A 16,892-nucleotide genomic window follows, 5' to 3' on the forward strand; every position below is an offset into this window, starting at 1 on the left:
ATTAAAAGCTAGCAGAAACAAGTTGTCAGCGATAGCAGGCATCGGATAAAAAAGTCAGCGGCCAGCCCCATAACCTGGTAACAATGATACGAGAATTGCAGAGAGTGGCTCATTAACAGAGAGTTTATAGTCTTTGCAAAGGTCAAACCGGCAACTGGGGCAGGTGTATGCTTGAGCTTTGAAGGCTCTCTGGATGCAACTCTAAAAAAGGATTAAGGTTTTTAAATGCAGTTGACAGTCAGGCCCCACACAAAGAAGTCAGTTAGCACTTGAGCTGCTACAGAATAGAGCAATGGTGAGCAGACGATACAGTCAAACCATTGACCTACAATCATCTCTACATGCCATTTCTTGACATGCATGCAGGTAAAATTATAATTCTGCATGCATTTTGCTCAAGCTCTGCCTACACCTATAAAGCAAAAGCGATAACTGACCTGTTTTTATAGTTAACTAGGTGAATGCCCGCGCAGAAAATTTATTTTACTTGACAAATACAAAATTAAACCTTTTAAACTTCATATCATGAGAAGTGTTTTGTGCAGTTCAAATAAATTAAGAGAAAAAATAATACACATATAAAGGTGTTTAAAAGTGAAAGAATCAGTAATGGCTAGATAAAATATATTACAACGAAATTATGATGAAAATGATTTGATACTAATACAATATCAATACAATGAACTGAGAAAACAAAATAGAAATCATGAATATGTTGAATTAATAATAAGTAAATTAATTAAATTGTGAATTAATAATGAGTACATAAAAGTGTGTATAAAAACGTATAGCAGTGAAGTGCACGAGGGGTACTTTGTCTTACCTTATGGGAAAGGTTTTCAGCGTTTACCATTTTAGCCACTGTCTTGGAAATAACCAGAAGTTCATGGCGTTGTGAAATTGAAACAGCACATTTGAAAATTACAAATTAAGGAAATAGGTAATAGAAAAACTTCTAAAACAACAAATGCAAAAGGTAATATTAATTAATAAGAAAAAGTGCAAATTTAGCGCTTACAATCGCGACAAGGATAGATATGGTAAGAGCATTAAGGAAGATAAGGACAGCGTAGCCTAATGGTTAGGAGGGCTTGTTTGTAGAAGTTTTCATTGCACATTTAGAACTACATGTATGGCATACCTTGCAAAAGTTGTGTTTGCATTCAGTAGTTACAGGCTGATAAACCAGGTCCTGGAGGCAGATGCGAGCAAACCACTCCTGCACGGGAGCAAGAAAAGTCTGGCTGCCTTCGTGTGCGTGTCCAGTCATCGCTTCAGTCCAGAGCTTTTTATTTCTCTCGCCTAACTTCATATTCTTTGCTAGTTCAGCAGAAGGCTTATAGGCAACAATCTTGCTCTTCTTCACAGGCGCATCATCATCAGCTAAGTAACCAAAGAAACAAATTAACCAAGCCTAACACGAGACGAAAAGCCTCAGACATCAAATAATCATTTTTCCTACTAAATGTTACTGTTTTTGGGAAATACATGTGTGGAGCAAAAGTATATATTGTAACAGAACAGTTGTGAGTCAAAAAAATGAATTGATGGTTTTTAAGATGCCTGAATTGACATGTTGACCTGTTTAGAGTTTGTTCCATGAGTCAATTCATCAATCCTGAACTACCGTGAATTCCAACGCATAAGTCAAAAGCTCAACGCCAAATTTGAAGCTTACAGGTTGACTTGCAACAAAATTCACATTACAGTTATTTGGTATCAAAAGATTCCTCATGTCTTACTCTGTTGTGTTGTAAGTGCCAAATATGTGGAAATGTGATTACAAGCTCTTAAAAACTCGAAAACGAAAAGCCGCCGTAGATTGGAATCTCTTTATTTCTCTGACGTAGTCATGAAATTAGGTTATCGTCTTGTCACGTGATGTTCTCCCGTAAATTGAAAGGGCAATAAATAGCTCAATATAAAACTTATCGTAGCACTAGTTTGTGATAAACACTTCGGGTTTTACCGAAGACCCCTATCAAATATAGACGCTCGCTACTTTACAGTTTGGTTTCGGTTTGGTCTAATCGGCAAGTTGTAATCTGATCATGTGACCAAATACTTCGCAAATAATTTCTGCAGCACTTTTCGATTATCACAAATGACCAACAGGCTCGTCATGATTATCAGACAAAGGCATGTACTCCTTCAAGCTAAGGCTAAAAAATAAAACGAATTTTTACAGTAAGTTATAAGATATCACTGCTAAAAGTGACAGCATTACAATGACAATAAAATAGATGCGTAAGAACAATAGACACGGTTTTATTGAATGCGTGAAGCATAATTGTGAAAATATTTCGACGAATAAGGTTGCATGAGCCGTTTTGGAAAGAGAATCCAAACTACAGCAGTCTCGAGGTGGCTGGCGGTTCGTTTTTGAGCTTTTAAGAGCTTGTAATCACATTTCCACATATTTGGCACCTACAACACAGCAGAGTAAGACATGGTGAATTTTTTGATATCAAATAACTGTAATGTGAATTTTGTTGCAAGTCAACCTTTAAAAATACATCCTCGGCTATATTGCGATTTTAATTTTCATGACACTTATTACAGTAATATTCAAAAAACCATTGCAAACTCAAATTACATGATATGACTTATAGATTTATTTATAAAATAGTAAAATACTAGTAATCCTACTCAACATGAGATGGATCAAAGTTCATTTTTCACCACTCAAATTGAAATCACTAGGATTCTCCTCTGGGATAACACATTTTTTTCGCATCGAACGCTTTTTGCATAGTATCTGCCTACGATTCAGCACTACGAGCCAACAATTCGAGCCAGCACTACGGTAATCCATTTAATGCATCCACCATCGTACATACATATTTTTCCTGGAACATAAATCACGATATTGCTTTTCTGTTAAATATGTATAACATTATCATTCGTGGCAGTTTTGTTCTATTGACAAAGCGGGCGAATGCGATAGTGTTGTTTTTTCATGTCTTGTGGTCATCATGGGGACTGTATTCTCTCATTCATTGTGAATTGCTGCATTGCCAATAGTACCAAAAACATGGGCATCTTTTGCTGATGGGGTTTTTAAATGCATTTTCCTCAGTTATGCATCTGTCATCTCCTGTGTCGACTGAAATATTTCGATTAAACGATTTGAGCCAGAGAAGGGGTTTACTTTTATACATGTCAAAACCCGGATTTTTAAACCAAACTTGTAGACATCAATTTATATGCATGGTCGACTTGCACGCCACAATTTACGGTATTTACTGTAAAACCTCTAATTGAACGCCATGGTGCTCTATTTTTCAACCCTTCCTTTATAGGGGTGATCAATTGGAGGTGGCGTTCAAATAGAAGCTGGCTTTGTATTTTTCAAATAACTCGTCAGAATTTTAGGAAGACAAATTTAGCCCTTTTATGGACAAAGCAAATATCAACTGATCATCTGCTCTCTTCCCAGTGGAGCGATGTTAAACCTTTTGGAAGCAATATATCTGCTAACATAATAAATATGCATTGAGAAACCGAGAAATATCTCTACCAGTTGATATCTATTGCTTGTAATTGACCTGTTATGATATTATATTCTGAGCCTTGCTTTGCAATTTGTTGGAGCTTTCAATTTTTATTTCATTCTAAATCTGAAGACATTTTATATCTATATTTAACATTGTTGCATAAAAGCTCATTGCACTCATTGATATGGTTGCTAGTTTGCAGCCAAAACTGGCTTTTTATGTGCAGCAGAAGAGGAGTTACGACTTACAAGCATTGATCAATTGTAAGATCAAATTACAGCAATGATGCTATCAAATAATATACTATAAATCTGCAAATTTACAAGTTATATAATGATAATCTATCAAATACTGCAATTCTATATTCATGAACAAGTGACATAAATGAACCATACTTATATTACATGCAGAAACAATAATTAACATTTTTAAAACAAAAATATTTGCATCATTTGCTCGGATAGCTGCGTTCTGATTGTTGCTTTAAATGGAACGAACATATTCTGGTTGTCCAATACCTTCCACATGTTTTCTGACCTCAACTCTTCTTCTGCATTGATGACCTAGTCGATATTAGCATCCAAATCATCTTTTTGCAGAGCAAAACTTTCACGTGTTGCATTTAGCACAAATGCAAGGCGAAAGAGTTTGCTCGCTCAATGTAACCATTGGCCCAAAAATTACAAACCGTTTTTATATGCATGTTCTTCAAAGTATAAAGACTGCGTTAAACAAGGTACTATTAGCCTGGGACAGTTACTAATTATTTCTATGGTGTCGCTTTCCACGTTCATCTACCATCATAAATTTAAAATGTTGTTTTTATATATGTAGGCTAATTCGAACTAGAACGACCGTGCTAAACAAGGAACTGCTACTAGCCTAAGACAGTTATTAATTATTTTATGGTGTTGCTCTCAAAGTTTAAATGGAAAAACGTGAAAATCTTTGGAGTTGGACAGCGAGAGAAATGATTGTTATTGATGTAAACGATTCATTATTAATACGATTTTGTGGATACTTTGCTTCTGATCACCTTATATTATGGGCTCAAAAAATTAGTCCGAGTGGCGGTCAAATGGAGGTCAAATGGTTCAAATAAAGGGTGGCGTTCTATTTTTCAACTCTTATCTCATAGTGGTGGTCAAATAGAGGTGACGTTCAAATAGAGGTTTTACAGTACATTTACTACTTGTTGATGAAATTAGTAAATGTTGTTGACTTAAGTCTCTTTAATACAACACTGAAACCATCATCTGAGACCATTACCACTCAAGTGAGGGCGACAAAATGCCATAGGTAGTATTTTCAGCTCACCACTAAGAGAGCAACCTTAATAATAATAATAACCCTTGTAATACCTCCTCACATTAGTCTTATTAACTTATTTCCATCAACTACTAAGCGAAGCGTAGCTAGAAACATGAGCTCGCTGAAAAGAGCAATAACGCGCAACCTTGGCAGTTACACAAAGTATTCTAGCCTCTCGTGTCATACCCAAAGATGTTTATTTAGCTGAATCACTTTTTATCATAGCATTAATAATAGCTCCTTTCATGCGAGCACAGCTATTAAAATATTATTCAAGTTTGTCAGATATGTTCTCAGCTTTAGCAGCCATTATGACAAAAAGAATAAATGGTTAGTTAGCTATGATATACAGTCTAGAATTGAATGTAGGTGTAAACACCTACATTCAATTCTAGACATTCATTCATTGTACATTCATTGTACATTCAATTTTTAATGTAGGTGTAAACACCTACATTAAAATTCTATTTCTGAAATATTGAAACGCTGACTGGTGGTTACAATCTAAGCTCATTTGAAAAAAGGATTCAAGAAAATTCGGAATGAACACGCACACCAGTACACTGAATGAAGGGAGGGTGTGACAGTAAAGGTTATATTTGAATTTTTATATTCGGCAAGCCTAATGCCTAAAACATGTCAACATTGGGCATAAACAAGATTATAACATACTGTGTTTAATATTGAGGGATATGCTGATAGAATGTTTTGATAAAAAGAAATGAAACGTTTCTTAGCTTCATTATTGAATTAACTCTAAAAATATGAGGATATTTTTACAAGTTCCATCTTCAATTTATTCAACTGTTACCTTAGCATAAGGGTTCCCAAACGGGAAGAACTTCCCTTTGGGGAAATTTTGAATATACAAGGGGGAAACAGAGAGGTGTCATATTTGTTAAATTTTTAATTTATGCCCTGCAGTACCATTTGGGTTTCATCATTTAACATTTTGGTTTTATATCTAACACTAGTTGCTAATAATGAGCTGCTAATCATAACCCAGATGAAAAGGCATGAGGGGAAACTGAATGAAAAAGGTTGGGAACCCCTGCCCCCCCCCCCTGCCAGGCTTAGCAGGAGAGAACTGGCTCAGTCTTTAAAAGTGTTAACTAATCATTAATTGCTAAGTATTTTATGAGAAGACTCACAACTAGAACAATTTTTTCTTTTTTGCTCCCTTTTCCCTCTAGTTCCTTCTATTTCTTCTCATAACCATCAGGGTATTGCATGACTAGACCAAGCTCCTCCGTCCTCTTTTTGCCACTCTTGGTCCATGGGGCAGGCGCGGGATCATCTCGTTTGAAGAAATAGCGCCACACGAGGAACCCGGACTGACCCTTTTGCGGCCAATATTTGACGAGCTGCGATATGCATAATACATATTATTAAGTCGACTAGCGAGTCATACTAGCCCCACTTGAACATTTTCTTTCAATGAGTTGAAAACTTCTAATAGCTGAATGAGATCATGTTTGAAAGTTAATAACTCTATGAATAAACTTCAACAGCTATTCAGCGGCTACCTTCTTCAACATCAACAATGCAGCGCATGTACAACAAAGTGACAAGAGCTGACAGCCTTGCTATATCATTACTGTGTATATATCATAACTGAGTATATATCATTACTGAGTATATATCAGTACAGTGTATATATCAGTACAGTGTATATATCAGTACAGTGCATATATCAGTACAGTGTATATATCATCACTGTGTATATATCATTACTGAGTATATATCATTACTGTGTATATATCAGTACAGTGTATATATCAGTACAGTGTATTGGTCAGTACTGTGTATATATCAGCTCTTTGTATATATCAGTACAGTGTATATATAGGTACTTTGTATATATCAGCTCTTTGTATATATCAGTACAGTGTATATATCAGTATAGTGTATATATAGGTACTGTGTATATATCAGCTCTTTGTACATATCAGTACAGTGTATATATCAGTACTGTGTATATATCAGTACTGTAAACTCAGAAGCGTATTGAAGTGATATTTGGGGTAAATAAACAAATCACTGGGTGGACCTCCATACTGAAAAATGTGATTGTGTCAAAATTTGTTTGATTTTAAGAGAATGTTTTTTCTCGTCTATCACTAGATAGTTGTTTGTTGTGTTAGGCGATCTCATTGTCACGATATTTGAAAATTGAAATCGAAAAAAATGGATCGCGGTAAAGACGCTCATGCCAAAAAAACATGGTCAGACTTGCCCAAAATGATGTAACGAGTGATACAACCTGTCTCTATCTATTTCTCATATGCACATCGGCTATTGCGACAAAAGTCTAGTCCTACACGGCTCTTTTGGTATATATTTTATTGTGTATTTGCTCATCTTGGCTAGAATAAAATTGTAAATCCAGCTATAGATACATTATTATGAATGTCTCAAACGCCTCAAATAAGGGAAATTAACAACTTGTCATATCAGCTTCCCCTAGTCTAAATGCTTTGTAAACATTTGCGTGCCGACTACGATTCTGCCGGTTTACGGTAATTAGGTTGAGTTAGCTTATTTCATCGCGGCCTTTGTATCAGCTAAGTTCTCAATTGCTACCCACACCGGAAACTAGTTACTAAACAAAATAAGCACGCTGCCATCTTTAAAAGAACGTCATCTAGTCATTATCAGTATCATATTGTAGAAAAAAATTTACTGGCCACATTCGATTAGTTAATGCAAGTACAAAACAAATGGCTTTATGAGTTGACCAAAATAGTGAGCGCAAAGCAACGTCATTTTCGTTGAAATCAATTAACCCACCGATTCTGGTAAAGGATTACTAAAACCATTCTTGCACCTGGTTGGCGGTTTGTGGACTCACCTGTTTTCACTTAGTAGGTTGGAGCATAAAATTTTTTGAACTTAGTATTTGGTCCATTGGAATTGAGTCGAGCTATTCAGAAGTACCTACCAATACAGCTCTGATTACACTTCATAAATCCATCTATCAGAGAAGATTTCAGCACAGATAGCAACAGGGCTATGATGTATTCAATATGTTCAACAAATCATTTTTTGCATTGTCTTCAATAATATTATTTTATTGTATAATTTTACAAACCAAAAAATTTTCATCGCAGCATAAAGTTTTTATGAAAAACAGCCACCCAAGTCTTGGCCATTCACATAGTTTCAGCTCATATAATAAGACAAAGTAATCTACTGCAGCAAACTCAAACAAAACATATTATGGTTTGTACAGCACACATTCGGGTCTCTCTTTCTCATTTATGGCAGTTTCCAGACCGACACGACTGCTCCCCTAGGGAACCACATGAACATCCTGTAAAAATGAAATAAAAATAAAAAAAAGTAATAAATGTCATTCATATATATGTCGTTCCGACGCGTATCTACTGAGAGCTTTCAATTTGAGAGCTAGATAAAGTAGATTGCGAGTGGTATTTTCAAAATGGATAGGTGTTTAACAAAAGCATAAATATGCAAAGCCAACAATTCAAAGCTTTGTGTCTGAGATATGAAGATGAGCATTGATCAATCGTTGTTGCTCACTTTCTGCAAGTGAAAAATGAACATAAAATCTAATCACAAATCTAATTTACTAGCTAACGCCAAAGAAAATTTTAAGCAAATGTTATAGCTAAGTGAAACGATAAAAAATGAAACGATTAAAAAGTTATGAAAAGATGATTCGTGATAGCAAAAAGTTATTTACCTCCATTCTCCTATCTTTCTCTTCATCATAACGCCGTTGACGCGTGCCAGCTCTAATCATAACCTGTCTGCCCCAATCTTTAATCACCTGACGCTCAGAAGACTTAGTCACCTTCGCTGAACTGAGCTCTGTTACAATTCTGTTGTTCGTCAATAAAACGTGTCGGTGCAGTAATTCAGTAAATTAAAGATGTCAATTAAATCATTGAATTAAATATCGATGTCGATGCACGTAGCTACTAGAATTTATTACTAACTATGCTAACTAATAATAACTCATAACTAACTAGTAATAGAGTAAAATCCCTGACAACGAGAATCTTCGGAACCACAGACAAACCATTTTACGAGTGAAAACATTTAATATGACCTATATAAAAATTTTGTGCTGATGGTTGGTTAATGAAGAGATCTTATATTTATCGCTCGTATAGTTACGTCCCGAATGAAGCATCCGGTTGAATCTGAGCATTTTAAAAAATGGCCTCAGTCAAACGCTTACATCTCTGGACAGGATTAGTCAATAAAGACAAAATGACATCAAATTGTAGCTGATGTTTTAGCCCTTTATTGGTCTTAATTTCATTAAATCACCCTCTTTGACGCAACCACATCTTGAACATCGCATAGATTACTCATTGAGCGCTAGCCCTTATATTAGCCTTAACATCACATAGATTACTCATTGAGCGCTAGCCCTTATATTAGCCTTAACATCACATAGATTACTCATTGAGCGCTAGCCCTTATATTAGCCTTAACATCACATAGATTACTCATTGAGCACTAGCCCTTATATTAGCCTTAACATCACATAGATTACTCATTGAACACTAGCCCTTATATTAGCCTTAACATCACATAGATTACTCATTAAGCACTAGCCCTTATATTAGCCTTAACACCACATAGATTACTCATTGAGCACTAGCCCTTATATTAGCCTTAACATCACATAGATTACTCATTGAGTACTAGCCCTTATATTAGCCTTAACATCACATAGATTACTCATTAAGCACTAGCCCTTATATTAGCCTTAACATCACATAGATTACTCATTGAGCGCTAGCCCTTATATTAGCCTTAACATCATATAGATTACTCATTGAGCGCTAGCCCTTATATTAGCCTTAACATCACATAGATTACTCATTGAGCACTAGCCCTTATATAAGCCTTAACATCACATAGATTACTCATTGAGCACTAGCCCTTATATTAGCCTTAACATCACAGAGATTACTCCTTGAGCACTAGCCCTTATATTAGCCTTAACATCACATAGATTACTCATTGAGCGCTAGCCCTTATATTAGCCTTAACATCACATAGATTACTCATTGAGCGCTAGCCCTTGTATTAGCCTTAACATCACATAGACTACTCATTGAGCACTAGCCCTTATACTAGCCTTAACATCACATAGATTACTCATTGAGCGCTAGCCCTTATATTAGCCTTAACATCACATAGATTACTCATTGAGCACTAGCCCTTGTATTAGCCTTAACATCACATAGATTACTCATTGAGCACTAGCCCTTATATTAGCCTTAACATCACATAGATTACTCATTGAGCACTAGCCCTTATATTAGCCTTAACATCACATAGATTACTCATTGAGCGCTAGCCCTTATATTAGCCTTAACATCACATAGACTACTCATTGAGCACTAGCCCTTATATTAGCCTTAACATCACATAGATTACTCATTGAGTACTAGCCCTTATATTAGCCTTAACATCACCTAGACTACTCATTGAGCACTAGCCCTTATATTAGCCTTAACATCACATAGATTACTCATTGAGCGCTAGCCCTTATATTAGCCTTAACATCACATAGATTACTCATTGAGCGCTAGCCCTTATATTAGCCTTAACATCACATAGATTACTCATTGAGCGCTAGCCCTTAGATAAGCCTTAACATCACATAGATTACTCATTGAGCGCTAGCCCTTATATTAGCCTTAGCATCACATAGATTACTCATCGAGCGCTAGCCCTTATATTAGCCTTAACATCACGGTTCATATAAACATGAGGCTTTAAGGTGGGTCATCGAGTTATTAGTAAGCAAATTTTATGTTTCATAATTGTTACGAAGGATTATTTGTTTAGCAACCATGTATTACACATTCATTCACACATCAATTTGCTTCCTGACTAACAACTACGGTCTGAAGGAAATGCTAGCTCATGTTACCTGCACTCTAAACTTCCACATGGTGCCGACTTTGACTCCCGGAATTGGGCCAAAGTAGTTTTTGGGGACAATGGTGCACTCGGTAGTTCTGCCGACCGTGGCCATGCCCTGCATACAAAGATAAGATTGCGAGCCATGCAATACTTTACCGGCAAGATGAACTCCATCTCCTCTGCATGCTAATATTTCTTAATTGGCAATGTACGGAGTTGTGCTGGTAGACAAAAGCGTTTGTTTACGCAAAAGGAACTTCAAGTGTTGCATTGTAACTGAGGATTCTTGGAGAAAGTCTTATCGACACACCGAAGATACCACCAATGGTTAGGTGTTTTCAGTAAACACTGGGGATGTAAACATGGGGAATATCACCAATGTGAATGACAAACACTGGGGATATTATTTAAGGTAGATAGTCAAAAATTAGCATTATCACCTAATGTAAATAAATGGTTAATGCTGTGAATGGATATTAATCACCCTTGGTAAATGGTAAACAATAAGGGCATGTTCAGATTCCGTTTAAAAATCTGAGTTGTCCATATTATTTAGAAAAAGCTAAGGCTGAAACATTTTATAAGCAAACCTTTGATGAAATTAATTAGTAAAAAAATTTATTCACTAACATGTGCCCTAGTTTATGGTATCATGACAGTGCCTACCTTTCCCCAGTCTCGAGTGCTCTTGCCAGATGCAGAAGCTATTTTTTACTTCTTTTTGGAGGCTTTCAGCTTTTCACCAGCTTGGACGACCACGCTGTCATCATTTTTGCACAAAGAACAATACCTGAGAAAAAAAATAAAGGGTGGATAAAGGGCAGCGCCAGAGAAGGAAGATGTATATTTGAAAAGGAAACTGCAATAAATTACACCTGTACACAGGGGTGAGTAATAAGTTGTGCTGGCAGCACTTTAACACAATTGTCAGCAGGTCCTGGATGCAATTTTTTGAAGTCACCATGTTGTATTTACATAGTGGCTACAACCTGTGGCATGTCATCGAAATTTCATATCAAAATTGTATAGATTTGGCTAATAAATGTTGCCTCAAATGATAGAACTATTACATGGCTTGCCCATGGATGCTGTGTGCAGCGTGTCATGTGAGAATGCTTCTGAAACACCCTTGAATCACCCGGACATCTGGCCAACAGATGAGACAAGTAGACAGAAAAGCATTGCAAGGAGTTGCTTTCACTATATAAAGCAACTTTATCACATACAGTAGGCGCTTCAACAACGTAAATGATCCATTCCAGGAATGCTTATGTTATAGGGAATTCACGCTATAAAATCAGCAAAATACATGAAAATTGCCTAATCCGTTCCAAGATCTTTCCAAACTCACTCCTTTATCCATGCAAAAAGAAAAAACTAGGCTTGATTTCTTTTGATTTGTGGGTTGTATCGTAATTGCAGTATTATTGGTTTGTATCGACAACTTTTCTCCTTGTTTAATCCTCACAAATTAAAAGAGTAAAGTCAAGTTTTTTCTTTTTTGCTTGGTCAATGGGGTGAGTTAGGAAAGAACATGGAACGGATTAGGCAATTTACATGTAGTTTACTGTTCTTATAGCATAAAGTTCTTATAACGTAAACATTTTCTGGAACAAATTATTTACTTTGTAGGAGCACCTACTGTATATACCATAAAACCTCTAATTGAATGCCCTGGCGCTCTATTGTTCAACCTTTCCTCTAATAGTGCCAGTCAAATAGAAGCTGGCAGTCTATTAGAGGTTTTACGGTAGATTAACAAATGTCACCCCCACACCACAATTTACACATGCAAAAGAACAACCAAACCAAAGTAAACTTTGGCACGAAAATATTTAACACTAGCCATCAAGGTTTTGTCTGTCTGTCATGGGCAAGCAGTCGTATTGCACCGAGCAAGAAGCTGGTCAAGGCTCTGCCATCAGCCATTTACTCGGTCATTACATTGCTGATACTTTCAGGCTTCCACATCAAACCTCTGCTTACAGTAGACAAACCTCTACTTACAGTACAGTCAAACCTCTACTTACAGTACAGTCAAACCTGTATTCATCGCATATGAGCTGCACAGCAGGCTGATCCTTGCCACCACACTTGGTACAAGCGCATTCCTTACATAGCATCTTCGGATTGTCCAGACAGACGTCGCAGTCAGGTTTACTAGTACCTGATAATAGTTGGAGGTGTTACATGGTTAATGCTTCACAGGGCCTCAAATATGAAATACATGCAAAAATCTGCAATGTAATCCGGTGCTAACAAACTGTCTCACCTCAGCAAAGTTCAAAGACATTATTTAAAGCTGTGTTAAGAGATACAACACAAAACTTTTTGACTGCATTTGATCGAGTTATAATTAAAAAGGGGCACCCATGGACCTATTAACTATACTTAACGCATTTGCACCCAACTAATTTCTAGGCGATTAGCCCCAGATACCGTTAACTTTTCAGAAAGTTGCCGTAATTCAAATTACTACTACAGGATATAGACTTGAGATAATTTACTCATTCAAATTTCACAAGAACCAGCCAAGTATCTTCTTTCAAATTATATTACATTTATATAGACAACTCATATCCCTTTTTATGTAGATCTGTGCCTCAAAGAAGGTAGTTCCAGGATATTTTCAATTTTGAAAAGATTTTATTTGCTGAAACAAAGTTAGATTTGCACCATAAAAATTGCAAAATATACAAAGTTTGACTGAAATTACCTATTTATTACATACAATACATACTTATGAATATTATTTATACATATGCAGTTAGTCATGAACATGAGAATCATGAAACTCTAACTTCGAACTTTTCCTCATGAGTATTGTCCTTCAAACAAAAGCATAGTAAATCTACATGCCAATAAAACTCGAATAAAAAGTCATGAAAATGTTTCAAATAATAAAAATATGTTCAATAACTCTGTTCTTGACTTTTCAGACTTCATAGACAGCTCTAAGAATCAATATGATCCTATCGAAACTGAAAGATAACGTTTGACTACGGCTGGCAGCCTGGAGAGTGCATTTTTATTCGAGCATAACGATTCAAATTGGCAAAATTAAAGGTTAATTAAAAATTTGAAACATTAAAAATAGTGTTTTAATTTTTGATTTATGCAGTCTTTCAATGTCTTACCACTTCTGAATCTGCGTATTTATTTCTGAAGTGGAAATAAATTATCGCGAACGATAAAATTTCAAGTCGGCATGATGATTTCCAATTTTGGTATATAATGAAATGGGTGTACTAATATGGTTATAACTTTTGCCAGAGACATCATAGAGGCATATTTTATAGTTTGTCTGATTGGCCAGAAATTTTCCTGTGTAACTAATCAAAAATATTATTTTATGATTTAAAAATAACGATGCAAGGGGTTGGTAAATTTCAGACGCGAGTTAACTGGCGTTGGGTGCCTAGCAACATAATAACTATGCGAGTTAACTCGCGCCTGGGGTTAACTCGCGCCTGGGGTTAACTCGCGCCTGGGGTTAACTCGCGCCTGGGGTTAACTCGCGCCTGGGGTTAACTCGCGCCTGGGGTTAACTCGCGCCTGGGGTTAACTCGCGCCTGGGGTTAACTCGCGCCTGGGGTTAACTCGCGCCTGGGGTTAACTCGCGCCTGGGGTTAACTCGCGCCTGGGGTTAACTCGCGCCTGGGGTTAACTCGCGCCTGGGGTTAACTCGCGCCTGGGGTTAACTCGCGCCTGGGGTTAACTCGCGCCTGGGGTTAACTCGCGCCTGGGGTTAACTCGCGCCTGGGGTTAACTCGCGCCTGGGGTTAACTCGCGCCTGGGGTTAACTCGCGCCTGGGGTTAACTCGCGCCTGGGGTTAACTCGCGCCTGGGGTTAACTCGCGCCTGGGGTTAACTCGCGCCTGGGGTTAACTCGCGCCTGGGGTTAACTCGCGCCTGGGGTTAACTCGCGCCTGGGGTTAACTCGCGCCTGGGGTTAACTCGCGCCTGGGGTTAACTCGCGCCTGGGGTTAACTCGCGCCTGGGGTTAACTCGCGCCTGGGGTTAACTCGCGCCTGGGGTTAACTCGCGCCTGGGGTTAACTCGCGCCTGGGGTTAACTCGCGCCTGGGGTTAACTCGCGCCTGGGGTTAACTCGCGCCTGGGGTTAACTCGCGCCTGGGGTTAACTCGCGCCTGGGGTTAACTCGCGCCTGGGGTTAACTCGCGCCTGGGGTTAACTCGCGCCTGGGGTTAACTCGCGCCTGGGGTTAACTCGCGCCTGGGGTTAACTCGCGCCTGGGGTTAACTCGCGCCTGGGGTTAACTCGCGCCTGGGGTTAACTCGCGCCTGGGGTTAACTCGCGCCTGGGGTTAACTCGCGCCTGGGGTTAACTCGCGCCTGGGGTTAACTCGCGCCTGGGGTTAACTCGCGCCTGGGGTTAACTCGCGCCTGGGGTTAACTCGCGCCTGGGGTTAACTCGCGCCTGGGGTTAACTCGCGCCTGGGGTTAACTCGCGCCTGGGGTTAACTCGCGCCTGGGGTTAACTCGCGCCTGGGGTTAACTCGCGCCTGGGGTTAACTCGCGCCTGGGGTTAACTCGTGCCTGGGTGCAAATAGGTTAATAAGTCCATGGGGCACCAAATAATGTTATGGTAAACGTTTGTACTCGGTCATTTGACAACTATAATAATGGATTCATTGATGATTTCAGCACGCTAATAGCAATGTCCATAAATATGTAAAAAGTCACGTGGCAACAAACGGCCCACATGCCATAGCTATTTTTCTTAGGGTACCACTCAGATCTTAGGCGGTGTGTCGTGATTGTTATAAGTATCACAATAGATAAGAGACAGTCACTTATTAATGACAATACAGCAGGCATTTGCTAGACTATTGTAATGTTTGATACAGCAGGCATGTGCTAGACTATTGCAATGTTTGATACAGCAGGCATGTGCTAGACTATTGCAATGTTTGATACAGCAGGCATGTGCTAGACTATTGCAATGTTTGATACAGCAGGCATGTGCTAGACTATTGCAATGTTTGATACAGCAGGCATTTGCTAGACTATTGCAATGTTTGATACAGCAGGCATGTGCTAGATTATTACAATGTTTGATGCAGCAGGCATGTGCTAGACTATTGCAATGTTTGATACAGCAGGCATGTGCTAGACTATTGCAATGTTTGATACAGCAGGCATGTGCTAGACTATTGCAATGTTTGATACAGCAGGCATGTGCTAGACTATTGCAATGTTTGATACAGCAGGCATTTGCTAGACTATTGCAATGTTTGATACAGCAGGCATGTGCTAGATTATTACAATGTTTGATGCAGCAGGCATGTGCTAGACTTTTGCAATGTTTGACCGCTACCAGCTACAAAACATGGAATGCGCCACTAAACGGGAAACCATACGCAGCCGGAGCTAACCTTTGTTCTTTTTTATATATCAATGAAGCTGAATAAAAACATACTCAGATAGTTATTCTCATTATAAGCAATGGAAGTAGCGATAAACCTGCGCATTCAGCCTTCAAGTTAAACAATGGCTGAAAGGTATTAAAAATAAAATTTAGCTTTTGAAAACCTTCAGCTTTTAAAATCTTACACATCGCCATACTCAACATACGCCATACTCGACATACGCCATACTCGACATACGCCATACTCGACATACGCCATACGGGCTTGCTCCTCGATCTCTCCATTGGCTTGTTTGATTTTTTGTTGAGACTCTTCTGCTTCCTGCTCCTCTAGTTCATCAATTAGCTTGTCGATAGGCATTTTCAAGGTTTCTACTGCGTTTACCAAATCATTATACATCGGGTTTTATTTGTTCAATCATTTTATTGTAATCTGAATGTGTATTACAAAACACGTTCAACTCTCCATACATACTGCACACATCCACAATCATAGCCTCTATGGTATCATAAACATCACACAAAAAGTCAAGTGAAGCTCCTTCCGCTAACTCGCGTTGCCCATTATCAATGTATTCGCATTGGCTCATAATCAGTTTCGTAAGTTTGAGGTTTAATTCTGAGATTTTGCTTTCTCTGCCAATATTAGACAGTTTCTGTATTCGCTTTGATCGTGCGCCTTGTTGTGGTGCTAGCTACAAGCATGGTTTGATTAGTGTGATCAGATGGAGTGTTAGGGATTTCACAAGGTGTACTAAAGGCTAAGTCGTCCCCACTACCT

At 38.2% G+C, this 16,892-nt stretch overlaps 1 pseudogene; it reads right to left on the reverse strand.

The window, feature by feature from the left end:
- Window positions 1-54: 54 nt before the first annotated feature.
- On the reverse strand, window positions 55-16,472 carry LOC137387344 (E3 ubiquitin-protein ligase UHRF1-like; annotated as a pseudogene).
- Between the last annotated feature and the right edge of the window lie 420 nt (window positions 16,473-16,892).

Source organism: Watersipora subatra, chromosome 1, assembly GCF_963576615.1.
Source record: "Watersipora subatra chromosome 1, tzWatSuba1.1, whole genome shotgun sequence".
NCBI classification, from domain to species: Eukaryota; Metazoa; Bryozoa; class Gymnolaemata; order Cheilostomatida; family Watersiporidae; genus Watersipora; species Watersipora subatra.